The sequence below is a fragment of the Podarcis bocagei genome, assembly GCF_964188305.1.
Source record: "Podarcis bocagei genome assembly, chromosome: 5".
Classification (NCBI taxonomy): Eukaryota; Metazoa; Chordata; class Lepidosauria; order Squamata; family Lacertidae; genus Podarcis; species Podarcis bocagei.
In genome coordinates this window covers 57786936-57812823 of record NC_138129.1, presented here as the reverse complement: position 1 = coordinate 57812823, position 25888 = coordinate 57786936, and the positions used below count along the sequence as shown (strand labels likewise).

The window sequence follows — 25888 nt, the reverse complement described above, 5'->3', positions numbered from 1 at the left end:
CACCCCAACTCTTACACGGGAAGATACCCGAAGACACCAAAACCTGCATATATATATATATATATATATGCACGCCTCTAGGGATAAAGCAAATAGCTCCATTTACTCTAACCGTTTGATTAAATTCCCAAAGTAGCAAAGTCACTGGGCAACACTAATAAAGTTTGTAGCTATGTAAGCTAAAATAATGATTAGCGTAATCAAGTCTAATGCTTCAAGGCATAAGTTGATCATCTGTGGAAATCAGGAAGAAAATTTTCTTTCCCCGTTCAGCAATGGATAATTTGCTTGGCATGTTCTGTAGCTTTTTATTTTACCGCCTTCCAAGCACCCGGTATTAGTTACCATTGTATTAATGTGGCTGCCTCCCACTGATAAGAATAACTACAACAACAATACGTTGCATCAGAAATCATATTTAGCCTATGCTAATTGTGTTTCTAGAATGGGCAAACCAAAAGCTAACAAATGCTGTTGCTGCAAATGCAAGTAGGAAATAAGGCTCGGTGCACTGGAGGATATGAACAGAATTACCTAGTTAATGCTATCTTCATCCCCACCCATGATATGCTGATAAGAACTAGTCTTCCTCTGGCTGTTTCTCATACAGCATGTATCAGGGGAGTTGAGCCTGGTGCCTTCCAGACTCCAACTCCCATCATCCCTGACCATTGGCTATGCAAGTTGGGGCTGATAGGATTCCCTTCAGCATCAGGCCTTTCAGACACTGGCAGAGAGCAACAGACACAGTTTGTCACCGGCTGCCCCTCCTTGGCTATCAGAAAGGGTATAAAAGGTAAAGGTAAAGGGACCCCTGACCATTAGGTCCAGTCGTGACCAACTCTGGGGTTGCGGCGCTCATCTCGCTTTATTGGCCAAGGGAGCCAGCACACAGCTTCCAGGTCATGTGGCCAGCATGACTAAGCCACTTCTGGTGAATCAGAGCAGCGCACGAAACACCGTTTACCTTCTTGCCAGAGTGGTACCTATTTATCTACTTGCACTTTGACGTGCTTTCGAACTGCTAGGTTGGCAGGAGCAGGAACTGGGCAACGGGAGCTCACCCCGTCACAGGGATTCGAACCGCTGACCTTCTGATTAGCAAGTCCTAGGCTCTGTGGTTTAACCCACAGCACCACCCGCATCCCTTCAGAAAGGGTATAGCATTTATTAATTTGAAACCTCTGCATAGCCATTGTTCAGTTCAGATTCCAGAGCAGTGTACAACAATATGCATGCTCTCACAAAATCAAATAACATTGGCAGCCCCACCAGAGTAGGGGACTGCATCTGATGTGCTTCCCAAAGGGCAGCGGTGTCAGACGGCCCTTTACTGCTTGAAGAGTTTTGGGATCAGACGCTACATCTCCAAAAACTCAGTATCTTTTGCTAAATCAGGCCACATTTAACACATTTGACTTTTGATCTCAAGCGTTCATGTTGAATACCAGCTGGGCTGTGTCTCACAGTATTATTCAGCTGACAGTAAAGCTTATTTTAGCAAAAGGGGGAAGGAATTTCTGGCAGTTTCCCCTTCTGAGCCCTCCTATATCTATGGCAGAGGGCTGGGAGGTATGGTGGGGGGCTGCAACAGGAGAGGGAATCACTGGCAGTGACTACCATCCTTCTTCTGTTGACAGAAGCCTTGTTGTCAGCTGAGCAACATGACTGGATATAATCCGTTAACTGTAGTATGGGTTTTTTTTTACAAGGATACTCAAAATTATTTTAAAATATCAAGTAAACTGGAGCTTGGGTCAGGGGTGGGAGAAATGTGGTTCCTCAACTGTTGAACCCCAGCTCTCAACAGCTACAGCCCAAACAACCCATGGTCAAGGATGACAGGACTTGCAGTCCAACAAAATTAGGAGGGCCACATCCTTGGCTTAGAGAATTTAAAGCGTCTAGATAAATAAACATGCTTTGGAATGGCAAGGAGCTTGCCATTAGGCTTGCCATTGCGAGCCCCTTCCTTATCATTAGGAAGGGGCTTGCAAAACTGGGTACCACTACTGAAAAGCTGTCTCCCCTGTGGCTGAATAACCACAGAGAAGGCAATTGTAGAAGGACTTTGACAAAAGATAGTATGACATGGGCATCTGCTGGTAGCGGCCACTGCCATTATTTTCTGAAACTAAGCAGGCATATTTTGCAGGTATCTTGTTCAAGATAATTATTAGAAAAAAACACAACGGGGGGGGGGAGGATCTGGATTGTGAATCTGCTATAAAGAGAAAGTTTGTATGGCTACATGCTATTTTCAAGATAGAGAAACTATTGCGAATAAACCTTTGTTTCTATAAGGACCTTTGAAAATTTAAAACTTTAGCCTTTTTCTTTTCTCTTTCTCTTTTCTTTTCTTGGAAATACACAACATATGAGTCCAATGGGCCATCTAACCCAGCACCCTGTTTTTACAGTGGCCAACCAGTTGCCGATGTGAAGCCCTCATGAAGGACCCTTGGGGAATGCAGACTCCCCACTTGGATTCTAGCAAAATGGTATTCAGAGGCCACTTGTAAGTAAGAAAGGTTGCTTTCATTTTTCAGCATGCAGAGTTATTAGACCAAGGTTTGGCAGTAAATATAAAACTGCTGTATAATGATAGAAACAAATACCAGATCCTTCATTTTTTATTCTTATGTATGTGGTGTACACTAATGGACTAAATGCATTCTTAAATACTGCTGCCAATTCCTCCCCCCACTTTCAATGGGACGTTTATGACTGCCCTTTGTTTAAGTGCACATTAACAAATAATGATGTTTCAAGGGCTATTAAGATAATCATCTAAGTGCAGAAATGGCATTTGAGGCTATCGCATCTCAAAATGGCTGAACAGGATGTGATGGGTGCAGGCATCTTTGCACTCTAAAAGTTAGCAAGCATACCCAAAGGAAACAAAATGAGAACATTGGAAGCAATTTGTATGTTGTGCACAGAAGCTGTCTACACCCTCCTAAAAGAGAGTGGAAGAAAGGCAGAAGAGTAAAAAGAGCAGGAATAAAGAGATGAAAAGAGTCCAGCTGATCTAAAATGAAAGGTGCAAAATGAAGGGGATGAAGAAATGAACCACCTTCATAATGAGGCAAACTAAGTTGCTTTCCTCAGGCAGCAGCAGAAGAGGTGGTGGCAGCAGCCCATCTGCCACTGCCCTTCCCACTCCCTCCTGCCCTTCCCTCTCCAAGCTACATTTTGGGGTCAGGGCTGTGCTCAGACTCCGAGCTAAGATGCACAATGTGTGGTCTAACCTTTCCTCCATTTTCTTCCACTGCGCTGTTTTGCCCTTTTCCTGGCTTCTTCCAGTTGTTTGAAAGGAGAGAGGAAAAAAGGGGGGGAGCAATATGGTGGTAACAAAACTAACAGCATGATTGCTGTGGCAAAAGAAGCATTATTGTTGGTGTGACGACATCCCCTATCTTGAATTACCTGGGGATGCTGGCTGCAGCAGAAATTGTGTGCCTGATTGGCCATCATCACCTGCACAGACCACACTGTGTTTTGGGCTGGCCAGCTGCAGTGGCAGGAGCTGTGGTTCTTATCTAGTATGATTGGTCAGCAGTCACCTGGTGATAGTAGTAGTATGCTTCGTTCTTCTCCCTGTGCTGATGAGTCAGCCCATTTACACCAGAACCAGGTTAGTTGGTTAAGCAAGTTGCAAGGGCCAGGTGCCGCCACCCTCCCACCCCCCACCCCCCAATATCTGACTCCCATAAATGGATAGGGCAACATTACTTTGGGTCAAATCAGGCCACAACTTTACTGATTACAGGTGTAAAGGTTTTGGCATAGGCATTGGGTATGACCATTGACAACCATCTCACTTGCTGGATGTACACCTTGTAGACATCAATCAAAGGTGAGGGGGTCCTCTGACATACATCAAGTAAGAACCCCAACTCTTTCCGGACCCCTTTAACATGATACCCCAAAGTCTGGAGGGGCAGGCAACAGCTACAACATTTTGGGGCATTGTGGACAGTGCCAGTGAAAAGGCTCAGCAGCAGCAACCACCAACACTCCCTTTGGAAAAAAGAAATAAGCTGCACTATTGCCACCGCTGAAGGTGAGCATCACCTTTTAAGACCCTGTTGGATAATTTTTCTTCCCCAAGATAAATCTGGTGAAACGGTACCTCTCCAACCCCATAATTTCTCTAACCAGAAATAGGTGGCTAATTTTGCGAGGCCACTTGCACAAGCTCTAGCGCCATACGACTTTTGCACAAGGAAGAAACCCCGGGGCCAAATCCATCCTTATTTTGACTGCCAAGCAACAAAAGAGTAAGCATGCAATCGTATAAACAGATAGCTGATAGTAATACTCACTGAAAATAATGGACCTGAATTTTGAGTAGGCATGTATAGGTAAGATTGCACTGTAGTCCCTCACTTGGCCAATGGTGATCACAAGCACCATTGTAAATGTTGTGTTTTGAGATTCTGATCATAAGATCTCTCTGATCATAAGTTCTCTCTCTCCCTCTATCACACACACACACATCTTTCTCTCAACCTTCCACTCTAATATGTATATATTTCTCTCACTTGGAAAGGTACCAGGCACTCACTGCATGCCCCAAATTCTGCCAATGTCTTATTACACGCATTAGGCAGCCCCCCAATACAGTTAGTTGTGATTTTTAAAAAATCGACACAAATACCAGGCATATGATTCTCTTCTTATCCACGGCATTTGTTTATACCATAGGAAATGAGCTGATGTTTTATTTTGTTCCCAGAACCCTTCAGTAGTAATCTGTATCAAGCGAAGTAACAAAATTCACAAGAAGCAAGACTGAGCTCCGTCAAAAAGTCATTTATGACTCAATTCAATGCTTCAGCTTTCTAAGGGCAGCAGCAAATGTCAGCATGGTTACAGTCTGGAAACTCATCACTTGACATCAGGAAAGAATGGTGACCTGCTCAATAATGGAAGTTCTTTCTCGCCTTCCTTGATGGAATGGCACAAAGCAATGTGAGGAGTTTACTGGGCTTCACCTTGGCATTTGAAGAAAGAAAAGAAACGGTCTCTGCCCAAACTGTGTTAAATTAGGGCCCCCATACAGCCCTGCCTGCGAAAAGCAGAAGGTGCAGGAAAAAGGAGCGGCGTTCCTGACATAAAACAGGCCATCTTCTGGAGGGGGAAGGGTTAATGAAACATTGATGCCCTTTGTGGGAAAAGGAGGCCTGAAAGCTGGCAAAGCCACTTGTCAGGAAAACTGAAGAAATGAGAAAAGCTCTCATGGAGTGTGACTTTTTGTCACCATTAACCTCCTACCACATGCTAAAGCAGATGGGATTTCTCTGAGCTTTTGCCAAACACTGAGTTCATAAGAGACTGGAAATAAAAAGCTCAGCACCAAATGCAGCCAATGATAACAGCGAGCTTATTCTCGCACATTTCAGTGCTTGTAAAATAAAGGCAATTGCTCCCAAAGTAACTGCAAGTAGCAAGCCTCATATCAGCTTTGTACTCACAATCTTTTTTCTTTCTTTCCCCTAGTCCACAATTCAGTTTTTAGCACTGTTCTCCACTGTCTAATGGTGCCTTCCACGTGGTTTTTAAAAAAATGGACTACAATTCCCATCATTCCCAACTATTGAACATGCTGGCTGTGGCTTATGGAAGTTGTAGTCCAATAACTTGTGAAGGGAACCACATCAGCTACCCCTGCTGTAAGGAACCATAGTGGGCTTATATTCAAAGTAGCACAAAGTCACTCACTCCATGAGCTCAAATATTTCTGCTTGTGCAATGGAACTTCCTCTCCTTTCTTTCCCCATGCATTCCCCAAAGCTATTTTGGGGGGTCCCCACACAACCCTTCAGAGCAGATTTGGGAGAATGTGAAGGGGAAGAGAAAGGGACAAGTTCCTCTGTGCACTAATGGAACAAGGGCATTGGATACCTCCAGCTGAGTCCTGTTGAACTTGTTGGTTGCCACACTGTAGTGGACTGTCTTTGGCTTTAAAGGTTGGGTAGGATGACACCCACACTGAAACATGGAAGGTTACATTCAGGGCACACAAACCTCAAACAAGGCATGTGAAACCTCAAGTACTAAAACTTATTAATGCAAAAGTGTGTAGCCTCATGTAACCAACATGCTTAGCTCTACTTAATGTACAAAGGGGTTGACTATAGAGTAAGCATTCATACCAGACCTAGATAGGTCACACACCCTCACCTTGAGAAGAAGGGTTACCAAAGCCTTTGTTTATTCTCTTCCACCATGTGAATCTGACCAGAAAGGACGTCTGAGCTAAATGCTCCAAGCTTAGACCGCATGGCTTTGTCAAGCCATCTTTCTGTTTATATACAAATAATTAAGAAACTCTTACCTTTTTGAAACTAAGTTAAACTCCACGGCTTTTCTTGCTGCTGTATGGAAAAGCACAAGAATCTGACCTTTGAAGCATTTGTAAGTAAACAATTTTAACTTACCACATGTGTGCTTTTTTTCTATGCTAAAAGAAGAAGAACAAAATGGTAACTTTGGAAAGATATTTAGAAGGCAATATTTTAAAGGTCTAGCAGCCCATATTTCCACTCTTTACTTTGCTGAATGTTTTGTGATTTTAAATCTCTGCTGGAGCTTTCTCTCACTAAGAGAATATTTGCCCCAAACCTAGATCTTAGGGACCCTGGGATTTCTTCTTTTATTCTTTTAATCCAGTTACAACCAAACATTAAAATAGCAACTAAAAGTGGGATCAAATACTTGGCCATCTCAGTGGTGAACCACCAGTAAAATCAAGACAGGTAATTGGAACCAAAAATCCACACCTCTTCTAATGTTTTCCCCAAAACAACTCTCCTAGGTCAATTCAGTCCCTCAAGGTCTCAGGAGGTAGGAACAAAATAGTAAATGTTAGCCATTCTCCCATGGTAAACGGATACTCAAAAGATCCTGTATTCAAGACAGGACACGTCATGTATAGAAGGCAGGATTAAAAAATAAACAGCAAAATGAATAAAACATGCAGTTGTAGTCATGGCATGATTTATCACATGAACTGTCCTGTAAATATGAGAATAAGTGGAATGAGCCAAATGCTGCTTCTTTATTACTCAGCTTCTGATAATTATACTTCACCATTAGGCAGACTAAAAACCAATTCATATGATCATTTTTTTAAGATGACAGAGTTGTCTAGCGTACTAAGGATGTGGTAACTTGATTTATTATGATATAGGGTTACTTTTCTGAAACCAGTTTACCATATGAATATAGATGTGGAAAATCATCTTGCCTCAAAATCTTGCTTGAATCTCTATGTACCGTAATTGCCTTAATTTAAATATTAAAAACTCAGTTTTTTCTGATGTCCTCTCCAAAATCCCAGGGTTTACTTCCCCACAAAGTTTAATTTTACACAGTGTAAAATTAAACTCCTTCTTCTCTCCCAACTTTAGCTGCTGTCTTCATTTCATTCAGTCGCTTCCTGTTAATATATATATATATATATGGAAACATATTCACAAATACTTCATCCATATGAATGCAAATAAAATCAATAAGTGTGCTGCTCCCACATCAGTCAGAACATTTAGCTGTCTTTTTTCGTGACTCAAAGAACTTTACAGAAAGAGGAAGAATATCTAGAAACCCTGACCCAATGAGAATTGGCTGCTATAGAGATATCAGATGGCCACTGCAGTCTTCCAGGTATGCAGAGCTCTAATGATGCAATAAGTGGTTTGATTTAGCAACATACTTCGTAGGGCAAACCTGTCCTATCAATCCTAGTATTAAAGCTCACTGCAGGTATACAGATATGTAGGTTCATTTATTTATTCCAGTTCTATACTGCCCAATAACTGGAGTTCTCTGGGCAGTTTACAACACACATTTTAAAACCAAAACTGTAAAACATCTGCATGTGAAATCTAAAACAAAATGAAACAGCAATGTTTAAAACTGATATAAAAATGTATGACAGAGGAAATGGCATTAAAAGCACTTTTTCTAAAAGGTCTGAGAGAATAAAAAGGTCTTCGCATGACGTTGAAAAGAATTCAAAGTGGGTGCCAGGTGAGAATATCCAGGGAAAACATTTCACAATGTCCCTCCTTTCATCCGTTTATTTGAAATATTTACAGCCTACCCTTTAGCCTAAGATTTCAAGGTGGGGAACAATAAAACTTTCATTTAAACAGCAAACTATTCCCCAATAAAAGCAGATAAACTCACACTTTAGTAGCCAGTGGCACCCAATTCACTTCATTTAGTGGTGGCACCTGGAGAAGGACCCCAGAAGATGAATAGATATATGTGAGTAGGTCTATATTGGGAGAGAAATTCCTTGAACTTTTCTGGCCACTAGCCCCTTGTCCCAATCCTTCCTTTATTTTGCTATTCCTACTTTCATGGGCACTAGTCTGAAAACAGAACATCTTAAAGACTCGGACAAGTGTCTTCCTCGAGGAATCATTGAGTGTATCCACACTTCATTGACCAACTAATGCTGGGTCACAGCAAGTAACAACTTGATTGTTCCCGGACATAATTTTATCTCATCACAAGAACTCATTGTGCGCAATTGGTTCCCAGAAAATTGTTTCCACAGACTCTCCTCCATCGCTGTTACCTATCATCTTGGTTCCATCTGTTTGGTAAGAGTGCTGAGAGTTGTTAGGAGACCCCTATTCCCCTCACAAAGCTACAGTGTGTGGCTTTTCCCAAAGTAAGGGTGCTGAGAGTTGTTAGGAGACACCTATTGCCCTCACAGGCCTTCCATTCTTAGAGTGGTTTAACAGTCAATCTCTGGGGAACTCTAGAAATTGTAGCTCTGGGAGGGGAATCATACTTCTCACTGTTTAAAGTGAGATACTACTGTATGATACTGTTTTAAATGTACAGTGCAGATGGGGCCTAGTTCTCACTGGTGGCTTGTACTGCTCCAGATTTCAGGTATGACTAACCTGACTGAATCCTCCTCCAGACAAAACGTGTCCGCTTTTACCTATCAGTCCATTTCCACGTAATGTAATCACTGTGTAGATGGCAGCTTTATGCTGCTCATCTCCCTAGTAAATATTGCCTTTGGTCTTGTTCCAATGGAGACATATTCTTGATCTACTCATGCTAATCTAGCCAAAGCCCCCAACCACTCTGCCCACTTGTCTCCCACATACAGGCTGTATGTGACATCTCTGGTGATGATGGCTGTAATATTTGAAACGGCAAACTGTCCAAAATGACACGAAAGGCAACTGAATCATGGAACAAGAACTGACGCTGTGCAACTCTATTTTTTTACAAAATGGCTGCACCACTAGGTTTAACTGCCTTGCTGCCTGTGTCCATCCACCCAGTCATTAAAACACAATCAGAGTAGTGGCGGTTGGCAGAGAGGTCAAACCATAGTGAGATAATGAGCTAGCTCACAAGGCCACAGCAATGACCTGCTGGTGTCAGGGTCATTGGTCTTCCTCCCAACCCAAGTACTGCTTTACAGTACAATAGATGGTAGAATGAGGCTGTAAAACTGAACCTTCAATGGCCTCCATAAACCCATCCCCTTCAGAAGCTAAAATAAAGTGGACTAAATGAACACTTTCTTCCGGGCCTCACCTTAACATATCCCAGAGCCGAGAAAGTACTCTCTATACACAAATAACAATTTATTCACAGTTGTTTGTATAAAGTACAAAATAACCAGAGGAAGCTAATACATTAAAGAGCCCCAAATAAGTGAACGAGGCAGCCAGGCAAATATAGGGCACAAGAGAATATGAAAGTTTTAGCTCCTCCATATAGGCATAAGCCTATGTTCTCACTAAGATAATCATAAATAATAAACTTTTCATTTTAATAAAAAATGTACTTCCAGAGAGATAAGAATGCATTGATGTTGTTTCTACTAAACAGTGCTTGGAATATTAAGAAACTGTGTTTTATAATTTAACTACAATTGTATTTTACATCCACAGAATGTTCTTAGTTCTTGTTTTTAATTAACACACACACACAAATTGAAATGAACTGCTGAATGAGAATTTGGTAAATTGCTTTGATGCTGATCTCTCACTAGGAAATGATTTAATTCCCAGGTATTTTGCAAATTCAGCCTAGTGCAATAATTCTTGGGAGCACTTAACATTTCTCTATAGTTGGCCAAGGCTTCATTGCCAAAAACTCTTTCAGATAGATGGTAATACTGAAACTCAATTAATATTCATTTCAATTATTTGGGAATACAGCTAATAAACTATTCCTCTACCTTGTCCTCAGATCCAGCTGATCTGGGTAAGGATTTGGCATGGATTAAGGAGTCCACCAGAAAGGCCTGCCCATCTGCGCATAACTCTGCATCCAGTGTTTTAGACTTAAATCAGACAGGTGAATGAATATTAAACCATAGAATCATAGACTCAAAGAACTGTAGAGTTAAAAAAGGCCCCAAGGATAATCTAGTTCAACCCCCTGCAATGCAGGAATCTCAACTAGATCATACATGACAGATGGCCATCCAGCCTCTGCTTAAAAACCTCTAGAGAAGGAGACTCCACAACCTCCTGAGGGAGTCCATTCCACTGTCAAACAGCTCTTACTGTGAGAAACTTCTTCCTGATGTTTAGTGGGAATCTTATTTTTTGTAACTTGAAGTCATTGGTTTGAGTCCTACCCTCTGGAGCAGGAGAAAACAAGCTTGCTTCATCTTCCATGTGGCAGCCCTTTAGGGATTTGAAGATGGCTACCATATCTCTTCTCAGTCTCCTCTTTACCAGGCTAAACATACCCAGCTTCCTCAACTGCTCCCCATAAGGCTTGGTTTCCAGACCCCTGATCATCTTGGTTGTCCTCTTCTGCACATGGTTCCAGCTTGTCTATATCCTTCTTAAATTGTGGTGCCCGGAACTGGACACAGTATTGCAGGTGTGGTCTGGCCAAGGCAGAATAGAGTAGGACTATTACTTCCCTTGATCTAGACACGATACTTCTGTTGATGCAGCCTAGAATAGCATTAGCCTTTTTTGCTGCTAAAACCTTTAGGTCCTTTTCACATGTACTACTGGCAGGTCCGCTGTCCCCCATCTTATATTTCTGCATCTGGTTCTTCCTGCCTAAGTGTAGAACTTTACATTTGTCCCTATTGAATTTATTTTTAATACCTATATACCTGCCAGGAGGTAACGCCTATTGAATTTAGACTCACTTTTGAATAAACATACATAGGACTGGGCTACATGTCAGTAGTGGCAACAGGCAGAAATGTCAGTTCCCTTTCCCTTTTTTCTGTTTCATGTTCCTTCGTTTCTATCCTTTGAGTTCTCACCTGTGAATTCAGTACTTTTCATGTATGGTAGCTGATCCAGTCAAAACTCTCCTTTTCTTGACAAAGCCAAACTGTAAGGCTATTAGCTGAACCCAAATGATATTGGATGCAGTATTTCAAGGCCTGTAAGGCATTATTTTTATATTTAAACACATAATTTCCATATATAGACACATTTCCATGGAGCTAACATGCTCCATGATGGAAAAGTAATTGTTTTTATGGACATAATTTTTCATATGGTGAGCTGGAGTTACATGTAAAATCTGAAGAAAGCCCAAGTGGTTTATTGCATTACCACAATGAGCAAAGTGAGATCATTTATAGAGCGAGTCACCATGACCTCTTTGGAAATGTACACTTTAGGGAAGCACCCTAACTTTTATTAAAGAACTGTCGTCCTACTCATCCTTATCAAACAATGTGTGTTTTGCAATGAATCCGCAAATGGAGCTTTGGTGTTTTAATGACTAGAAATCATGAATATTAAACCCAAGAAAAGTTGACAGTATTTAAATGAGCATCATTAAGAGACACATAAATTAACAGGATTTTTAGTTCTTGTGGAACTGCCGTTTCAATGTTAATTAAACAACTGGAGTGCTCTTGTGCATTCCCAGCAAACTGTCCCTAATGTGCACTGCTGAATATCATTATGGGTGGCTGACTTGCTGTTTAATTATTTTCAAACTGATATTCCCCCCCCCCCTGCTGCTGCAGTAGTTTTATGCTTGTCTTGCATTCAGAAGGTGATGGGGCTTATTCCCCAAGGAGTCTGTCAGTTTGATCTACATGTGGTGCTTATAGCGAAATACCCATTTTTGTAACTACTATAACATGCACACATAACATTGCTCCCTAACCCTACTGAAAAAAGGCTTGATTACTGACTGCACTATCTTTGTACATAACAGCCATTTGATGACTTACTGGGATTTAAGCAGACATCCTCCATCACAGTGGCAATCATTACTCATTCCATTCTCAACACGCAGGTGATAAAGAATCTGAATTTAAGAAGTGGGAGGGAGAGGGAGAAGTGAAATAAGCTAGCATCAAACTGATTGATCTCCTCTTGTTATTTCTCACATATGAGCTGAAATGGTATACTGACTGTTGAACCAAACCCAAGTAGCAGAACCCTTCATTGTTTGGATGTTCCCATTTGGTTAGCTATGTTATAAATGTGTATGAGCAAACATGTACAATGATCACCCATGTGCGATTTCACACATACTTGTCTGCACTCTTTAGACTTGCTTGCGAGTGATTGTGTACTGTAGGTGCACACATTCAGCCTAATTTTGCAGGGGTTGTGGGGATTACCCTCACTGGAAGACCTCTAAAATGGTTGTGGGAATCATATGATTTGAGGGTGTGTATGTCTGTGCGATTTGGTATGATGACCCAACAAAGACCACAAGTGACACCAGCAGTTTCTATACTGGAATGGAGAGCATGGAGAGTGGAACAGGGGTATTTTAAAATGGAATATGGCGTTTGTCCGCAGACAGCTTCCGGGTCATGCGGCCAGCATGACTAAGCCGCTTCTGGCGAACCAGAGCAGTGCATGGAAACACCGTTTACCTTCCCGCTGGAGTGGTACCTATTTATCTACTTGCACTTGACGTGCTTTTGAACTGCTAGATTTAATCAATTCTGAATCAATTCTGAACAACGCAGAATTGCTCTACTGGATGTCTTCTTGAGGACTCAAATTACAACTACAAAACTCTCATTTGGGTTAAGCTTTGATGCTAACTTTAAACCTGCTTTCAAACTCTGGTTAGAATACAAACTCTAGTTGGTAACAGCTGTGAGTTATATGCGTTCAGATTCCATGCTAAAGCATAGAGATTCAAATAAAGTTAAGGAAACCAGCCAACGTTTCTGGAACCCTGATATCAAGCACAAGTTTTTTTGTGTATTTTAATATCTATGAATTACTCTCAGAAACATTTAAGTTGGATAAGAAGAGGGTTTTATGTCCAGAAACTTTTACCTACTTATAATTAATATGTTCCTTAAATATAGAAACACCTTGGGTACAAAGGGCAAATTCGTGGGTGAATTTATGCAGGCTATAGAAGTGTGTAATGGAAAATTAATTACAAACACCTTGAACTAAATGACTCATATTTTTGTTGTGTTATAAGAATTACGGATTTTAATAATATGCAGTCACCCACAGCAATCACTTTTACCCTTGAGTAAGCATTATAAAAGTAACTCACTGGCTATACTTAGACTTAGCACTAAACTATAGTTTAACACAGTTTTAAGGAACCTTTGTGGCCTGGTATATACCACAGAGCAGAATGATAATATTCAGCTGATTGGGGTCTTATTGTGAGTGTGTTGTAAAGGATGGATCATTCCCTAATAAGGTTTGGGCTGAATTTCGCATTGCAGGGGTGGAGGATGTACTGAAATGGTCCGCCCTTGGATAATTATGGTATATGATTGATTCCTGAATGCTCTGGGGGATTTTCTGGCTGATATGGATGGTGCTTCTGTTGATACTGTGGTCATAATGTGAAATAGTGAGCTATAAGTCTTCAACACAATCACTCCTGGGTGTCCTCGTGTTCAATAAAACAGGAAGTTTGACAGGTAGAGTACAAGCGGTGTAAATCTTGGTGTAAACCTGGCCGAACACATGTGAGGTTCCATAATTGTCCCTACCACGCGACAGTGATGGCAAAAACTTACTGCTCCACTACCATTGCATCTGCAGTTAGCAGTCTGGAATAGTTTTTCTGTGTGGCAAATGGGCTTTTGTCACCTGGCCAAGAGAGAGTTGCTCGGATACCCTCAGCAGCTCACTAAAACAATGCTGAGAGGCACTTTGGGGCAAAATTGCTCAGATTCAAAGAGTTGGGTTTCACAGTTAGATCAATGTATCCAATATAGTGTCTGTTCCATCTGTTCCATTGCACCCTGATAATGCAAACAAACTGCATGAAGAAGGGCGGTTGACCACTTGCCCCCTTATTCCTTGCCTATGTTGGCTTCTTAAAGCTAACCATTAGGAATTGCCTGAGTAGATCCAGGGAATGATAAATTCCACATTGGAGGGGAGGGGAGGAGGTACCATCTGCCTTGAATGAGGCTACCAGCTGTAACTCCTTTTTGACAGAGATGGCTTGACAATGGTACTCCCTGTTGTGATAACTTCCAAATTGACTTATTGCAATGTGCTCTTCATGGGGCTACCCTTGAAGACAACTTGGAAACATCAGCTGGTTCAAAAGACAGCAGCCATATTATGCCTCTTTATGCTAGCCTTTGACACCCAAAATGTGCATTTTCAGGACCCACCCTATTCCTGTGACTGTAAATTGTTTGAAGTATTTTTAGTATTGATTTTTAAATTGTTGCAACCTGCCCTGGAACCTGATGGTGAAGAGTATATACAGTGATACCTCGGGTTAAGAACTTAATTCGTTCTGGAGGTCCGTTCTTAACCTGAAACTGTTCTTAACCTGAGATACAACTTTAGCTAATGGGGCTTCCCACTGCCGCCGCTGCACAATTTCTGTTCTCATCCTGAAGCAAAGTTCTTAACCTGAGGTACTATTTCTGGGTTAGTGGAGTCTGTAACCTGAAGCATCTGTAACCCGAAGCATCTGTAACCTGAGGTACCCCTGTAATAAATATAATGATAATGATAATATCATTATCTACGGTAACAACAAAGAAAAGAACAAATCTTTTGTCTGTTGTTCTATGTACTTAATAGAGCTGAGATACATTTCGCCTAATATATGAAGAATGTATATTTTGTGGATTCAAAATATTCTGGTCCTGTGGGCTTCAGGATTATCTTTCACTCAGAAATAAGACTGTGGAAAGTTTTAAAATGGTTGTCAAGGAGACATGATCAAGCATTTGTTGAGGTGGGAAAAATGTTTTGCAGCCATACATCAATTTAATTAACTAAAAAGTTGTTCCTGAATGTTCTTCCTTCCTACCTACTCATAGATGCCCATATTAATAGAAACAGTTGATAGATGTCTTTAGGGGAACTTCCTATCTAATTAGTGGATATTTCATCTTGCCAATAGAAACAGAATTAAAATAATCTAACAAAACTAATTATGAGATACTATGAAACATCTATCATGTAGCAAAAGCAGTTTTTGCTCTTAATACAATATATTGATTAACATATATTTGCACATCTGTATTGTAGTGCATCAAAGCCTAAAATAATGGCAGAAATAACATTTTGTATACTTTTTCCTATCTGTGCTTAGGGGAATATTGCTGACCAATTTTGTCTCATAGTTCTAGAGCTTCAATTGTTGACTCAAACTAAATTTCATCAAAATGTTGAACGGGTCCTAGAAGTGCTTTTATGTTGGAGGTTCAAATTCTTTCAAATCACAAAGGACCAATGCTCTATACCAGGGATAGGCAACCTAAGGCCCGTGGGCCAGATATGGCCCAATCACCTTCTCAATCTGGCCCGTGGACAGTCCGGGAATCAGCATGTTTTTACATGAGTAGAATGTGTCCTTGTATTTAAAATGCATCTCTGGGTTATTTGTGGGGATTGCCTGGTGTTTTTACATGAGTAGAATGTGTGCTTTTACTTAAAATGCATCTCTGGGTTATTTGTGGGGCATAGAAATTCATTTATTATTATTTTTCAAAATATAGTCTGGCCCGCCACATGCTCTGAGGGGCGGTGGACCAGCCCATGGCTGAAAAAGGTTGCTGACCCCTGCTTTATACAACCAGTTCTAAACTGGGAATTGAGCTGTTCTCGTCTCTGCCATGATGTAGTTCTCATTTCAGCTTTTCTATATGAAACTCATTGGCCTTGTTTTTGAACAAAGATTATGAAATTTGGGGAGCCTGTGGTATTAGTTTTCTGGGAATTTGTATATTCCAACACTGCTTTTGCTTTCCAACCAGTATATTTAAGGACCTAAGTAGCTTTAGCAACTTCTCTTTTGTTCCACTGTTCACTTTTGCCCCTTGCACAGGGATGTGGCCTTAGTTGTGAAGCTTGAAGCCTGAATCAATGGTGTGGCTTGCCCACACTGTCTGTGGTGCTGATCTGTTGCTCACGGAGCTGCTTGCCTGCAGTCAAAAGTCAACGTTAACTCATTCTTCCCCTAAATGGCAATCAGTTATATGATGGAATGTGGAATGAAAAGTGCAACCAAACCACAAATAAGATGGGAGGTGGACGGAGGAGCTCTAACTGGCCAGGCAGAGACCGACTGGCTGGACCCGCTTGCTGCAATGGGAAGATTTGAAGTGCACATGAAAGAAGGAGTAAGAAAGATTTCTCAATGAGTGACTATCAGCACCAGCTGAGAAGTGCTGGTGCTGCAGATAAGTTCTGCAGAGGAAAATTAAGAAAGGAAGAAGGAACAGAGCCGACTGATTTGCTGTGCGGTCTAGTTGGTGTGTAGGATGATGAGACAGGCCTGCAAAAAGGTCTGAGGGATATTATAAGTCTGATAAAGACCTCCAAGAGATACAAATACCTATGAAAGGCTTTAAGGTGCCCTTGGAAGATGGGAGGGGAAAGGAAGACCTCTAGTGGCTTGTGGCCATGAGAGGGGCCTGGGGAAGAGAGGGGAGAAGGTCTGCTAAAGGCCTTGTGTCCTCTTGTGGAGGTAGGGAGCAGAAGGTTGCCCAGGAGTGGCCCAAATTGCTGAATACTTAACTGGCCTGGTGACTTCATGGCTTTCCTTTATAGCTTCTCCCTTCCACCTTTTGAATAAGAAGGCAAGGTTGTGTTAAAAAATAATAATGAAGGAGGAACTGTGAGGAAAACAGACACACCCCACAGCTCCCCTCCCTATTCTTCCTTTACCAACCTTCCTTTTCTGGGAGTGCAGATGTGGAAGAGACATGGGTTGATGTTGTTGTTTTGGCCACTTTAGGATTTGAAAATCTGAAAAGATTTAGTAAGGATTTACTAAACTAATAGGATTTTTTTCTGCCTGATTTTTGTGATTGGGTCTCTCTGTGATTTTGCCCATTGTGATAGGTCAGGAATTTGAAACAATAGCAAAGCATTATTGTTATTGTTGTTAAACAACTACGAGGGTTTTTGGATGGGTGGATCTGAGATGAGTTTGGCACATTGGATTTGACTGATTTCCTAGAATGGAACCTCTGGTTCATGGGCTACTTAGTATACTTGTTCTAATAAGCTGCCATGTCTTGGTCAGTGACTTCTGAAAAACAGGCCTTTGCTTGTTATTGGCTCTGATATCAGTGGCTGCTAAGAGCATGGAATCTTACACCTATAAAGATTTAAGTTGTACTCTCATCTGAGAACGCGGCCTGGCAAGGCGTGTATATACTCATACATGGAGGAATGAATCAGATGCAGGATAGAACCTAGGTATTTTTAGAGATCATTTGAATGTGATAAAATAGTAGCCATGATTGAAATGCTGACATTGATGAGTCTGAGCTATAAAGGAAAGACTGAGCTAATGATAAGATTGCATTATACATCCAACAACACAACTGTACTGATGATAATAATGCGTGAACAATCAGTCATAATCAGTGTGGCCTAAGATCTCTTGAAGCAAGAATGACAAGAGTGGTTCCAACTGAGTTAAAATTAAGGGTGTGCTATAGACCTGCAATCTTGGACAATATACCAATCTGCATTATGTTATCATGAATGACTTTAATTTTCCTGATATAGATCTGGAAATAAATAAAAGCCACCAACAAAAGGAGACCCCCAACTACTCATGTATGTGATAACCAATCCTGTTCTCCATCATCTATCCTCCTACTCAACCAAGATGAGATGCTAAGTCAAATTTGGTTCCAGGAGAACAGCAAAATCACGAGAGAAAAGTGGTAAATTGGACATAACTTTGGCTCACATAATCATGAGTTGATCCAATTTCATTTAATAGAAAGGTCTCCTGGAACAGCTACCCAGTTCAATTTCTTAAAAGATATGCCTTCTGAAATACAAAAAGTCAACAAACAAAGTGAATTTAGATTAAAATCTGGCAGAAAAATGGATCATTACTATACATAACATCCAAAATTTAGATATTGGATTTAAAAGTATCTCCCAGAAAAAACTTCACTTATTGTCAGACCATTGGTCCATCTGGCTATACATTAACTATACTGAGTAACCCTGGCTCTCCAGGATTTCTGACAGGCTACTCTCCTACCTGGAGATGCCAGGAATTGAACCAGGGACATTCTGCATGCAAAGCAGATGCTTTGTCATTGATCTATCGCACTTCCCTTTTGGATTCTTATTTGTGCTTTTATGATGTATAACGCCTCGAGGTGGCTTGCACATAACAGGGTCCAAAGTGCACATTAAAAAAGAGGGGGGAGATGCTGTGATGCCTAAAAATTTATTTTGGCATGATCAACAACCTACTACATCAGAAGGATGGAATAGACTCTGAAGATGTGAGGTGCATATAGACCAGACTTCCTCAACCTTGGCCCTCCAGATGTTTTTGGCCTACAACTCCCATGATCCCTAGCTAGCAGGATCAGTGGTCAGGGATGATGGGAACTGTAGTCTCAAAACATCTGGAGGGCCGAGGTTGAGGAAGCCTGATATAGACACTGGTTGATATACATAGACCCATAAAGTAAGACATCAATGTGATATTTACAGATAACAGAAATGTAAAGCACATATGCACACACATAACTGGCATGCTAAAAGTGAATGCAATCCGTTTGTTGGACTATGAAGCATGAATTCTAAACAATCCCCAATTCCCTGAATAATGCCATTTATAACAAATGGGAAATTGTTATTTTGGAGGAGATGTTATTCCATCTTTCCTAAAAGTCAAGAGTTAGCTTAGGAAAGAATATGTCATGGATTGGAAGCCTTTGCCACATTCCCTTCTGGGTAACCTTGCAGAGTCAGATGCAAAAGTAGGTGGAGCAAGAAATGTATAAGGATGTCAAATATATTACTCTGGGGATCCTCTGAAAATGGTGTAGTAGGTGCCACTGGAGTTTTTAGAGGGTGGGGGTATCAGAAAAGTTGTCTACCCCATCTGCCACAGGTCACAGATCACCAAGTACAGAAGAAGACTCTCCATCCATAAAATCTAGATCCAACCCAATGACCAAAAACATTGGAAGCAAAACAGCTTGCAAATGACATAATAAAAACAGGCTGGTTGTTGCTCCAAATTATGGTTCATTCTTGATGTTGATAAACTCAAATTTGTATATAATATCTTGAGTCCACTATTTTAGCTACAGATTAATAACTTACTCCTAAAACATCTATGATATTATAGTCTAGTGTATTTCTGACAAGCCAGTATTTTGATAGCACAGAGTGCTTCTAGACAATTTGATTATTGAGCATTCATCCTGATTTGTTTGCAGACAATGTTGGCTAACAATGACAATATTTAATGAGCAGTCATTTGAATTTGTTGCAGAGAGATTAGATGATGTTACACCAAAGTGTTACCCCACAATTTGCAGTGCATTTACCTGTTACTTTCCTTACTGCAAAAAATTCCAATGGTTTGGGAAGTGACTTTGTTGCACAAGACCTCTCAATCAACTATAACTGCTAGGGCTAGCCCAAGACATTTTGGCACCTGTGGTAGACCCCCAAATGGTATCCTACTTCCTACCAAGGAAGAAAGGGGTCAGAGGTGCTCTACATCAGGAACAAGGGGAAGAAAGATTGACATCTGCATCTACTGCCCCAGTTGCCTCACCTTGCTTCACCTTGCCGCATTGGCAAGGTAGAAATATGTAAAAATAAAGATTTACATTGGGATTTGCTGCCTCTGTGGATTCTGGCACCTGTGGATCCTTGCTGGTCCTGATAATTGCACAACCTCAATATGTTGGTATGTGACTGAATCCCACCCCAAAATAGCAACAGTCTATTGGCTTCTAGACTCATAGACATTTTTCCCAGCTAGTGGTTTCATTTTAAGATTGACTTTTAACCCCCCCAACCAACCCCCCCCCCCATGACTTGTTTTTTGGTATATTTATTTTATACTATTTTGCCATTTGTCTTTTTGGTGTTTGTAATGTGTTTCCTCTCAAACAAATCTATTTCACAAAAATAATAGAAATACAAAAAGCAGCACTGTATAAAATGCATTTTAATCTGTGTTTTATTATTGTAAACCGCCCTTAAACAAAATGAATAATAAATAAAATTTCACATAAAAACCATGAAATAACTATATAACAGATATGTAAAGATGTTTTAATAGCTCTACTGAAGTGATGCTAATAATTTTGTATGGAAGTATCTTCATAATAGCATTTCTGAACACTATAGCTCCCATTGTTTTGCTGTTTTCATAACCACCGTTCACTAACTATATGGGTGCTGGTTATAAGAATCCAGTTTTGGTGTATATGCATTAATTATTTCAGCTAGTTATGTAAATATGCTGTTTATGCATTAATTATTTCAGCTAGATGCAGAAATATAGTGCTTGTTGAAAATATATTCCATCATCAAAACTACAGACTATGTCATTCCCTTTAATGCTGTTTTCCTGCCTGTCTGATAGGTATATCTATTAATTTCCATATATGCTTAGTAGAATATATGAATTTCAAACAATGTGCCATTTCACGTATTACTTGGAATTTTCTAGAACAGTGATTTGAGAGAAGAAGACTCTGGGAGTCTTGATTTCTCCTTCTCTCTGACAACGGAAACTCAGTAGGACATCTGAAAGTGTCCTAAACTGCTGCTTTCTTCAGTTCTGATTCTAGAAAGCAATCATTCACATACCTAAGCAAGCATGTTCATCAGACTCCCAGACATGCAATCAAATGTTGTTTTCAATAACTTTTCTTTCTTTAAATTTTCTAATGTTTGTTTCCCCCTGTTTTTAATGACAGGTCTAGTTAAAATAATATTGCATCATTTAGCTCAGGTTACTAGATAATTAGGGTGTCCTTATAAGAGATTTCCACATCGAAGGTAATGGAGACAATTTATAGTAGAACAGATGGTAGGCCTTCATTTGCCTGTTGATAGGTAGCGTGTTGTCAGCACTTCAGGTTGTTATCATACAGAGAACAGCAGTTCAGTATCTTAATTGGGACCCTGAAGAATACACTGTGCAGCTATTGTTGGGCATTTTCAGACACAGGAATCTATGGAAAAGTTTATATATCTGTAAATATATAAATTTAACTTTTAAGATTTCCTTTCTTTCTTTTCACCTTAGTTTGACCTTGAAGTTAGTAAAATTGCTTGCATTTGCCACAAGCAGCACTGTAGTTCAGATCTAGAAGTGTCCAGAGTGCCCTTTGTTCAGATAGTGTGGGATCAGTTTCAGTTTTTGTGGCCTGGTGAAGTGTACAGAGCTCTTGGGGGAGTTTAGCCTACCATATGTGTTCTCAACCCTTGTCTATCTTGGCCGGTAAGAGCCAGCTGGAGAGATTCACTTGGTGGGTCCAAAAAACGCTGGCACAGTTCCTCCTCAACAAGCCTTCCATAGTCCTAGAGGTTTGCAACAACTATTGTCAAGTCACAAATATCCCCTTTCTGGCTAAGGTGTCCAACACTGTGATGGCCATTCAACTTCAGGTGTGCTTGGAGGAAGCTAATTATCTGGACCTATTTCAGTCTGGTCTCCTATAACCTGGTTTTCCTATATCCGTGCCTTCAGGAAAAATTGTAACTCCAAAACGGCACATTAAGGCCTCCTTTACAAATGCAGTAGAATTAGGGGATAACAGGAGGTGACATAATTATGGTATGTACCATTTCAAATTTCAGGTGGGAGATATCCTTTTTGAATAGTCCCTGGTGTAAACAAACTCCCTGAAAGTTAAATAAAATAAAGAATTCTGCACCAGAGAATAATATACTAAAGACTTCTCCCTTACAACATGGTAACGTAAAGGGACCCCTGACCATTAGGTCCAGTCGTCGCCGACTCTGGGGTTGCGACACTCATCTCGCTTTATTGGCCAAGGGAGCCGGTGTACAGCTTCCGGGTCATGTGGCCAGCATGACTAAGCCACTTCTGGTGAACCAGAGCAGGACACGGAAATGCCATTTACCTTCCCGCTGGAGCAGTACCTATTTATCTACTTGCACTTTGATGTGCTTTCGAACTGCTAGGTTGGCAGGAGCAGGGACCAAGCAACGGGAGCTCACCTCGTCCTTATAATATGGAGGAACATTTAAAAATGGGATTCTATGCCTGCCTTCTGAAGTGGACAGTGCATTCTGCCACCTCAGCAGCTCATTCCCACTTTCCTTTGCTACTTATGTAGGCCAGGCTTTGAGGACCTCATTCTGCTGAAAGAAAACATGAAACTCAAAAGAAGGACTTAACTTGGAAAGCAGCTATATAGCATACTCTATTCACATTTAACTGGCCATAGTAGGGGGAAGGCTATTTGGACATATTTTTTGGAACGTGGGTAATAATGTGCATGGCACTTGACTCTGACCTTCATCTCCTCTCTTCCCAGACTGGCACATGGGCTGTTTGTGGAGAGGCTTCATGGCTCAATACATGGAAGAGAATGTGCAGTGGATGGTTGTTAAGTGCAATATACAAAAGGCTAGTTTGAAAACGCATACATTTAAATATCATATTAAAGTCAGAGTGTGTTTGTTGTTATTTACTTCACTTATCAAGGCAATTTATACCGACTGGAAAAGACAGAGACAGCGGAGGTTAAATATTCAGGGTGGGGATTAAGCTGCATGAATCCCCATTAAGGTTAATGGGAGTCACACTGCTAAATCCCTAAACATAGCATGTTGAATAGTCTGCCACCCCTGTATGCCAGGATTTGGCAGGAACTAAGAAGTAAACATCAGCGGCAGCACTGGAAAGGCAGCTCATTGGATGAGTTAAATGAAACTGCAATTTTGCAAGACAGTGAGAAACCGGTTTTAATAATGATTACATTTGGAATCTGAGGTACACTGAAAAATATACGAGAGATTAAGACAGAATCCTTTGCATACACACCTTCTACTGAGACAGAACTTCTCTTCCCGCATATCTGTCAGCCTGCTTCTATGCCAGCCACTAGAAACAAATTGGCCAAGTGGGTTTAAAACTTTCCAGTTAGTAATTTTAAGTGCTGAGCACCCAATATGAGCTTCGAAGCACCAACAAAACATCGTGTAGTTTGAAAGGAAGGGAAAACATTTTACTGATATAGATCATTCAGTTCAGGTTATAGAAAGTTAGTTAAAGAAAAGCAAACATTCCATTTTCATCATTAAACTCAATCCGTGGACTAGTCAGGTAAAGTAATTGGATTAGAAAGATGAAGTATGCAAGACTTTGAACAAACCAAGCCCATTGTGTCATTCAAAAGCTTGCATGCTCTTCCCCCAAATTCACTACAAATAGCTCTATCTATTCATAAGCACTCACAGTCTTTTGTCTGCATCACTCGATTCAAATAAAGATAGCATCTTACCACTTTTGTCTCTCACATTTTCCAGAACCTACACAACCACGACCCTCCAGCTCAGAAATTTGGGCCTTCTGCTTTAGAGCTCAAGTGAGATCTCATTATGAAATAATTAAAGGAACACAAAGACACAAGGGGGTTAAATGATACTTTTTATTGGACCGGCATCTGTTGGTGAGGGAATGTGCAAGCTTTTAAGTGCTATTCTTCATGCAGAGTTCACTGGGGTGAAAAGCTTGAACTCTCTCACTAACAGATGCTAGACCTATAAAAGCCATTTCCTTACCTTTCTGGTGTCCCTCATCCTCTGGGGTCAATGTAGCAACAGCATTCTATTTGAAGCCATTAAAGAAAGGCTCATATGGCCCAAAACACACCACTGGATTTCTGCTGCTTTTAAAATGCTATCTTTTTTGCAGCATATAAATGAAAAGAATTTGGAAGTTATGCTGTCCTCTATGGAAACAGATCAAATTCTTATTTACTTGAAAATAATCCCCATCTTAAATGGGATTTAGGGCCAAACTCTACAATACTATCAATCAATCAATCAATCAATCAATCAATACATACATACATACATACATACATAGTTCGTATTTGCCTTTCTTTCTTTCTTTCTTTCTTTCTTTCTTTCTTTCTTTCTTTCTTTCTTTCTTTCTTTCTTTCTTTGACTGAGCCAATGTGATGTAGTAGTTAGAGTGTCAGACAAGAATCTGGGAGACCAAGGTTCAAATCCCAACTCCGCTGTGAAGGTCACTGGGTGACCTTGGGCCAGCCACAGTGTCTCAGACTGACTTACCTCACAGAGTTGTTGTGAGGATAAAATAGAGAGAGGGATGGCCACTCTGATCTCCTTGGAGGAAAGATGGAATATAAATTTAATAACAAATAAATAAAAAGAGCCACAAAGGAAGCCACTCAGAGTGGGACCACAGTCGAGGTGGAGTGTGGTTCACCACACTCTGAATACTGCACTTCTAGTCATCACACTTTGGAAAGGATATTGTAGAGCTAGAAAAGGGCAACTAAATTATGACGAAGACGGAGAGACTCCACAATGAGGAAAGATCACGACACCAGAGGCTTTTCAGTTTAGGAAGCAAGGCAAGTAAATGGAAACATGACAGAAGGATATAACATTATGCATGGCACAAGGGAAGTGTCTAGAGGTCATTTTCTATCTCATAATACACAGGGTCATCAAATAACTAAATATTGGAAGATGCAGGACAGACACTAAGAAAGCACTTTTTCACAAAGTGCAGAGTTAAACCATGGCATTCTATCCTACGAGAGGTAGTGCTGGATCCTCAATTGGACAGCTGCAAAAGTCAATTAGACCAATTCACAGAGGATAAGACTATCAGTGGCTGGTAGTCATGATGCCTATATTACTTCCAGTACCAGAGAAGGTATGCAACTGAATACTAGATACTAGAGATTGTGACTGGGAGAATGCTCTTGTGTGCATGTCCTGTCTTTGGACTTCGCATAAGCCTCTGGTTGGCCATTGTGAGAACTGACTGCAAATGATGCAGCAGGGCTATTCTTATGATCTTAACCTCCCTACTCCCCCAACTCTGGTCTCCATCCAAGTCATTCCCTAGTTGCTCTTTGCCCTGGGAGAAAAGCAGCTACTGCATGTGTGATAAGCAGCTGCTGGTGTGTGTGTGTGTGTGTGGTAATTTTCATTGCTACAATGGCAAGGTGTACCCACACAACCACACCAAGCACACCCACAATCCCTGATTCAGTCAAGATCCAGACTAGGGCTCCTATCCCTGTGGCAGCTATTTTTTAAAAGATGCTACGTATATTTAACATAACATAAGATGAAGTTATGAATGCAGAAAGGGGGAAAGCGAGCCATTTAAAAGATATCAAAACAAAAATAGATATACAGGGTTTTTCACTAAATTTGGGTAAATGTATCAATAGGGGTTGGGGCAGAGAGGTTTAACATAACGTGAAAAAATGGCCTTGGTATTCATAATCTTAAATAAATGATGTCATGTTGGAAATTCACTTAAGTGAACAAATTTGTTCATAAGTGAACAAATTCAGGTAGCTGCAGCTGACAAAATAAGATGCCCACAAATTATTTTCATCACTGCCAAATGTTTAAAGGCGTTCTGCCTGTTTTCTCAGCAATGCTCCAAATCCCTAGATCCG

General features: G+C 40.7%; 1 long non-coding RNA gene across 3 annotated transcripts in view; it reads left to right on the top strand.

The window, feature by feature from the left end:
• LOC308586559 overlaps positions 1 to 25888 on the top strand; it is a 110152-nt gene that overhangs the window by 33351 nt on the left and 50913 nt on the right. For all 3 annotated transcript variants that reach the window (XR_014007937.1, XR_014007938.1, XR_014007939.1), the window contains exon 2: positions 2421 to 2518. This is a non-coding gene — a long non-coding RNA (uncharacterized lncRNA). The remainder of the gene's footprint in view (positions 1 to 2420; positions 2519 to 25888) is intronic.